Genomic DNA, 8,512 nt, shown 5'->3' with positions numbered 1-8,512 from the left:
ATATATATATATATATATATATATATATATATATATAGAGAGAGAGAGAGAGAGAGAGAGAGAGAGAGAGAGAGAGAGATGGATGCATACACACACACACACACACACACACACACACACACACATATATCTCCAGATCAGATTGTGGACATTTGGAAAAAATTTTTCGTGATTTTTTAAAATTACAAGACACAAAGCAATCTGACTCCATGGGCTTATGAGGCTGTACTGATGTGACATATGAAAAAAAGAAAACTGGAAACTGAATTTCTGGTTTGTTGTAGTAACCACATCAAAATAGACTAAGCAGAGAGAACTACGGACTAAGTCAACTTTGCTTTGTTGAACTGCCCTGGGTTCAACAGAATCATGGAATTTCAAAAATTGATATCCAAAGACATTCCTGACTGCTAAGTGTGTATGAGGCTTTAAATATTTGTAGCTGCTTTTACAATGGAAACTTCAGGATGATTAAAATTATAAGCATCAGCCCTATCAACGTGGCTCAATTTCAAGAACAGCTGATTGTGCTAAAAGTAAGCTCTATGTACCAAGATGACATGGCATCCTAAGAATCCACATACAGCCATGTGAACTCTAGGAAGGATTTAACTAAGCGACTGTAACAACATAGACTGATTTGCCTGCCAGTCATTTCCCCTGTTTTTTGTCACCCTGATCTTCCTCTTCGTTTACCCATATGTCTCATAGTTGACACTATTTCGGATAACAATAGTGATTTGAGGATGGACAAGTAACCAAACTCAGCCAATGAGAGGCAATTAGACTCCTGCTGAGGAGTCATTGCTTGAGAGGCACAAGTGGGCCACTACCTGTTCTGCTAGATTGAAACTGGAGGTCCTTAACCATGAGGCTGTAGATAACACCATGAGATGCCTGAGTATGATGCCAATACAGACTCCAGGGATGTCCTAATGACATCATTTGAACCACGGTTCTATCCTTAGTATAACCTGAGTGTGGCAGCCAGATGCAGACACCCCCTTGAGAGAGATACAAAACCCAATGGATGAATTAAACATTTCAAGAGAGCCAAAGAAATGCAAACCAGACAAAATATAAGAAACAATGGTTTTCAGACATGACATTGGACATCAGGAATCACAGGACAGTGAACCCTAAGAGAAACAAAACAAACAAGGTAAGCCCTACGATTGCCCCAGTTAACTTCCTGGAGAGATTTTTTTTTTTCAGGCTAAGCACAAGTAGTTCTAGCTGAGAAGCCTCCCTGAATTTCAGAGACAAAGTTGGGCATCTGGGAAGGTCAAGGCTGCTAGAATTCACAGAGCAGAATAATGGAGAGAAGAGAGCTATACAGGAAGAGAGTTCTGGAGGTCTGCATAGTGTCAGGTAAATACTGATGAGCAAGTGTGTGTGAAGAAACTACCCAAGGCTAGGGAATTATAGGGAGCAGGAACGATCTTGATCTTCTTTGCTCACCTACGGCCAGGAATAGTCTGTTCCCATCAATCAATTACCTCATAATTCATGGGGATTGGCACAGTGCTCAAAGGGTTTTGCCTCAGTAATGGGGAAACCTAGCCCTAGACTAAATGCTTTTCTGGTCCTTCCTGACAAACCTTAAAAGTAAGACCCAGAAGGATCAAACTGTTTCCAAGTAACTTAACCATATGCAAGAAAGCTCAAGAATAGTAGAACACAAATAAAAATTACAGTGTCTGCAACCCAATCAAAACTTACCAGACAAGACACAGGACAATAAAGTTCATGATGAAGGGCCGGCCGAGTGGCTCGGTTGATTAAGAGCTCGCTCAAGAGTGTGAACTCTGAGCAACAGCGGTTCATGTCCTGGCCTGAGCTGAGCAGCCACTGAGCTGCCAACAGGTGGCAGGATGGCTCAGCTAAAAAAAAAAAATAAAAAAAAAAAAGTTCATGATGAAAAGAAAAATTCTCAATAGAAACAGACCCAGCAATGCCACAGATGATAGAATAGACAAAGACATTAAAACAATTATAACTATATTCCATATATTTGAAAAGGTAGAAGAGAGTTGGAACATTTTTAAGATATAGAGAACATTTTTAAAGGCCCAAATTGAACTTCTAGAAATGAAGAAATTCAATATCTGAAATGAAAAATTTGCTAGATATATTTGTAGAATAATAATATTTATTAATTGTACTTAAACCATAAGAAGAACTGAGTTTTTCAGTCTAGATTTAATTAACCAAAAGTTAGCTGTTTAAAATAAAAATATTTCCTAAATATTTTTATGACCAAAACCTTACACTGACAGGATCAAGACATACCTGAAGCTTTTTTTTTTTCAATTACCTGAGTCAATAAGTTCATAAGTTCACTTCTAAGTTTACAAAAGTTTGAGAGAAATTTCTGCCATTTGCAAAAAAAATAAATAAATAAAGTCATAAAATAGTTGCCAAACTCTGGACCGTATCAGTCTAACTGCTTCTGAGAAAACACATTCTCTTTCAGAGGACTGCTAAAACTGATTCTGACATGAACACACTCAGAATTGAAATGTGCCCATGGGATCCGAGCCATAATTCAGGAAATCTCTAGTCTGTTAGATACCAGAATTACCATTGATTTTTCTTAAGTTTGACCAATTATTTACACTAGGTCTGCAACTATGAACCTCTGTGAAAATAAAATTGATTAAATTGTTTTTGGACTGCTTTTTGTTTGTGTTTGCTAAAATGTTTTGATATGTTAATTCTGTAATTTTTAAACTATGCAGTTCACACACAAATAAATTTCATATATCCTCTACTTAAAAAAGAAATTAAAAAAACTTCTAAGAGTCTATTCTATTGTAAGATTACAACCAAACTCACAGAAAGCTGGTTTATAAACCCTACTCCAATTTATAAGTTAACATACATCAAAAATCAGCAGTGATCGATTGCATGGGTCATACCTTATGAGAGGCAGAGAGCAAAGAAGAGAAAATGAGCAATTTCAGCTTCTGTTTTCTGACAAGGACTTTGTCAAGTGCTCTATATGTTACCTCATTTAATCCTGATAAAAGCCTTAAGAAAACAGGTAATACAATTCCTGCTTTACAGGTGAGGAAATACAAGGTCCTAGTTCAGCCATTCAGTTAGTAAGTAATGGATTTTGAACTGGTCAGATCCGTTGGAAATGAGGAATTAGAGGCTAGAAAACAAAAAGATACTAAGATAGCCAGGGGATGCTAGAGTTATAAAGATGAAAAGACAGATTTTTTACTTCCCTCATTTCCCAAAAGATCGACAACGGTATCTTGGCTGCTTCTAGCCAAAATATAAGGAGGTACACCATTTTCAAAAATAAAGTTTCTCGGGTCGGCCGAGTGGCGTGATGGTTAAGAATTGGCTTGGGACACCAGAGGGCCCTGGTTCGGATCCCACGTATGAGGGCCAGTAACGCTGCCCTTCGCAGCTAAGATGCTGAACAACAGCTCAACCTGGAGCTGGGCTGCCGTGAGTCACGGCGATGGCATAGGCTGCAGCCCCTGCTGCAGTGGGTTGCCATGGGCTACCGTGTGTAGCCAGCAGCCAGCGTGAGCGGCCAGCAGCCGCTGTGGGCAGCCATCCAGAAGCCGGCGACTGATGTGCCTCGCCCGGGAAGAGCGCAATGATGGTGCCAACTTGGGCCAGTGAAGCAACGTTCTCCACAACGACATTGAAGAACAAAACGACAGCAACTTGTCTGTTCCCCTTCCCCCAATTCCCCAGCACTGTTCCCATCCCCCCAATTCCCCAATAAAAAAAAAATCTTTAATAAAAAAATAAATAAAAATAAAGTTTCTCAAGCATAATGCAGGGCAGTAGGCTGTAAGATGGCTCCTCAGAAGTAAGCTAGTCCTTCCTGAGTTCAGTTAGACCTAGAATAGGTAGCCCGTGGCACATGACTGGTCCTCAGCTCTATCTACTTGCTCCAGAGAGCTATACTTCTGTCCTTGAAAGGAGTGAGGACACTTGCTGAACTGTTACAGGATAGTCTACAAGACTACAGATATATTGTTAAATTAACAACAAAAAAAGGTGCAGAACACTGCATATAGTATGATACTTTATGAGTTAAAAAAAGTATATACACTTATTATATGAGTATAGAATATCTCAAGAAGGATACACAACAAATCAGTAATATTGTTTGCTTCCTGGAAAGGGAACTGGGTGCCAGGGGGACAGGAATGGGAAGGAGACCTAGAGGCTCTTCATTGTATACTTCTTATGTATTTCAAATTTAGTACCATGTATATTGGATTTACTTCATTAAAACTAAGAGGAGGAAAAAAAGACCTCTCTTTAGTGTACAAGGAAACAATAGATAGTTCAGCTCACAAAATCTAACCACAAGTCTGGTGGAATCTTTTAAGTTCCCATTTTGCTTATTCTGTCTGTAACATTTAACATTATTGTCCGCTCCCTTCTTGTAATTCTTTTTCTTTTGCCTCCTTGATTTAAATTAGAGTCATTTGATTTGTAGCCTGTTCCTGTCTTTCCCGAGATTTGGACATCCTGGATAAGAATCAAGGTAAGAAAGTGTCATTGGATTTGTCATAGAATACTTTGTATAGGGACGGCTAGTTTTACTATATCTTCCCATTGGTGAAAAACTAAGAAGAGCTATTCAATACTACAGAGGTTGTTACTAATGTCTGTAGTAAAAATATTATTAATTCACAGCAGCCTCTGGAGCCAGACTGCCTGGATGCAATTCCAGTCTCATCTCTTATGAGCTGTGTGGCAGGCGGGTTAATATCTGTAAGCTTCAATCTCCTCATCTCTAGGAAGGGAAAATAATTGTCCTGCCTCATAAGGTTGCTGTGCAGATTAAGCAGCATAATCCATGAAAGTGCTCGTTACAGGGTGGGAGAGCACGTCAGCTACAAATAGGTAGTGCACTGTAAGTTCCACAAGGGCAGGACTCTGCCACCCACTCAGGGGACTGCTAGCTGGTCCCAGTGGAGGCCTTTCAGCCACCAGGTGTTCTGGGTCCTTTCGGAGCGGCTCTCACAAACAAGAACCCAGGAGCCAGCCTGTCAGCACCGCAATCCTTGGGTTCTCTGAGGCTGCATCGAAGAGCACCTGAGACCTTTCTAAATACTCTGGTGTCACTCTCTTATTCAAGAAGCCTGCTGCAGCCATGACACATGCTCTAGGGTGTTGGCATAAGATTCCGTAGAGAGTAAAGCAAGATTCTGTGCCCCATTCTGCACCTCTACCAACTGCTAAAAATTGGGGTCAAAGGCACAGCCTTCCTGCGTGTTTCACAATCATATTCCTCCAGGGAGGAAGGCAAGTCTCGCTCCCCAGCTTCTGTGCAGGCACCAGTTCAAACATCTCCTCTTGGGTTGCCACAAAATGTCCCAAGCTGTAGTAACAGGAAGGGAAGGAATTAAGTCAACCAATTTTCTCGTTCCTCAGGTGTCATCTCTGATCTGCTCTGCCTCCCTCCTGGCACAGCCTCTGATGTGACCACCCCCATGTGGTCTGCATGCGGGTAATGAATGGGTGCCAGCTGCCACCTCTCTCTTGGCTGTCCATGTAGCCAAATCTGCCAGTGTCTATACCCCGTGTATCTGCCTTGGCATGGACTCTGAATCCTGACATGACATCAAAAGCCTGCTGTAGTGTCTCAACAAAGACCAGGATTCAGCCTAGGAGCCCTGGCATTCAGACTCCCTGAGTTCAGAGAAATGTCTGGTGGCGGACAGCCCTGATGCTTGACATCAGAGCAGACCCAGCCCCGGAGACAATCCTTTGGCTCCAGAGCTCTGGAAGCTCGGGTTTCTAATACATGGCTTATGTAAAGGACGCCACTTTGAATCTGAAGCTGGTAAAAATAAGGATAATAGTTTTCAAAAAGTAGAAATAAGCTCCCACATCAAAGAGACCTTTGCTGTTTGTCCTCTGTAAGCAATCAATCACCCTTCTCACCTGATGTTTTCTTTCCTTCCTCCAACTCCTCACCTACCCCACATTCAAATCAACAGAGAGTTCCTCAGGTTGATTATTTACCCCACATATATCCAGATAATAAAAGCCCAGGGATGAGCGAAATGAACGGACCTTTCCCCAATGGCTTTTAAATATTCCGATTTCAGTTCCCTTTGAATCCAGGTGTTCCCATGCACTCTCATTAAAGAGCTGCTCCAGCATCCTACCATATGACTTCAGGCTATGTTCTCCTCTCTGCATGTCCAAACTATATGCCATGTTTTCAAAAATCAATAAGAAGTTTCTTTTTTTCCCTTTTTAAAGAAATTTTATTGGGGAACAGTGTGTGTTTCCAGGACCCATCAGCTCGAAGTCAAGCAGTTGTTTCAATCTAGTTGTGGAGGGCACAGCTCCATGGCCCATGCGGTGATTGAACCGGCAACCTTGGTGTTATGAGCACTGCACTCTAACCACCTGAGCTAACCAGCCGCCCAAAATTTTCATTGTAAAGGAAAGAAAAAGAGGATGATAAGTGAATAGTGAGCATCAAGGTTTGGGAGCCATCACCTTAACATTCCCTTAGGTAAAAGCTTCTGAAACTATAGGATTGAAAAGCATGGGACTGAAGAGGCCCCCAGCGGACCCAGTCAAACTGCTCAAGTCTTGTTACCCCTCCAGCCACCCGGCCCCCCTCCAGGCCAGCGGGCCTTCAGGTCAGGGCTGTGCTGTCCTGAGGCGACCGGAGCCATCCTTGTCTCCCTGAGCCAGACTGTAAGAAAACTCAGCAAATCCCACCTTCATATATGCCCAAGCAAGTCAGCCTTTGGACACCACACTTCTTTTCATGACTAGTCAGGCATGAAGGAAACTCTTACCAACAAGTCATCAGAGAGCAGGGAATTCTAGAACTGCTGGTGCAGGTATAAAAGCAGATGTCTTCTTGCAAAGAGAAGCCCTACTCATTCACCAGAAGTCTTTATTTTCACAGAGCCACTGTGGACCCTGACACAGCGTTTATGAGTCCCACTTACTGAAAAGCATCTCCTCTGTAGAGTGACATGGAAGTGACACAGGAAGAAGCAAATCCACAAACATATTTAGATAATCAATGGGCCTGCTGGCAGCCTCCCAGACGAAAGGCAACCACTCCACAAAGCCAAACACTAGGAATATGTTGTCAGCACAGGAAAATTCAGGCATCAAACTGCAGCCAGCTGCCCCTTTGCTTGTTTCATGTTTTCTCTGGTGCCTCATATACCTAAGAAATGGCCCTGTGATCATCAGTGTGCAAAGGCTACAGTGTGCGAAGGGCTCAGCATTTCACTTGCGTTACATTTCCATGGAGATGTGCAGTTGTGTACAAAGGGGGGACCGGAAAGAGGAAAATCCGAATGTCCTGCAAAACTTCTGCCTATTTGAAACCACAAGGGGCAAGGTGCTGTCAGAAGAAATTCTATCAGCTACATACACATACACACCCAAAATAAATGACAATCTTTCACTTCATCCCTCCTTCAGGAACTTCAGCCTCATGTAAAGTGTTTCATTGCGAAAGCAAGAAAAGCTTAATGTGGGCCACCTAAAAAGCCTTGAAAATACCGAGTATGATAAGCAACCAGCAAGAGTGGCAACTATTTTAAAGAGGCATTGAGTGTGTGTGAGTGGGTGAGTGTGTGTGTGTGTGTAAACACCGGGGGTGCCAAAAAAATGTATACACATTTTAAGTGATGTTATCTATGCTCAAGCACAAGTTCGCTATAATCAAAAGTGTCTGGACACTAATGGTAACCACTTTGAGCACCTCCTGTAATTGCAGAAGTCAAATGTGACTTGTATTCATCTTTTGTTATCGGTTTATATTATTACAATTTTAATATAGTTTTCCTTTCTTAAAATGTATATTCATTAGTTTGACACCACATATATATGTACATATACATATAATTATATATATACATATACATATACATATAATTATATATATATACACACACACATAGAGAGAGAGAGAAAGAGAGAGAGAGAGAGAGAGAAGGAAAATATAAAATGCTGGAGATATAGAGATATGTCTAGATATATGTACCAGATAGATAGTGTGATGGTTAATTTTGTGTCAGCCTGACTATACCACAGAGCTCCAGATTAAGCATTACTTCTGGGTGTGTCTCTGAGGGTGTTTCCTGGTGAGATTAGCATTTGAATTGGTGATTTCAGTAAAGCAGCCTGCCCTCCCCAGTGTGGATGGGCATTGTCTAATCCACTGAAGGCATGAATAAGACAAAAGGCAGAGGGAGGAGAAAATTGCCCACTTTCTTCCTGTTTGCCTGTGAGCTGGGAGATTGGTCTTCTGCTCTTGAACTAAGATTTATACCAACAGCAACCCAGGTTCTCAGGCCTTCAGACTAGAATTACACCACTGGCTTTCCAGGACCTCCAGTTTGCTGACTTCTCAGCCCCCATAATCATGGGAGCCTATTCCTCTTAATAAATCAACCTCGGGCCGGCCGAGTGGCGCGATGGTTAAGAACTGGCTTGGGACGCCAGAGGGCCCCGGTTCGGATCCCACATATGAGGGCCAGTG

Source organism: Hipposideros armiger, unplaced genomic scaffold (assembly GCF_001890085.2).
Source record: "Hipposideros armiger isolate ML-2016 unplaced genomic scaffold, ASM189008v1 scaffold_218, whole genome shotgun sequence".
Taxonomy (NCBI): domain Eukaryota; kingdom Metazoa; phylum Chordata; class Mammalia; order Chiroptera; family Hipposideridae; genus Hipposideros; species Hipposideros armiger.
This window is presented reverse-complemented; position numbering follows the sequence as displayed.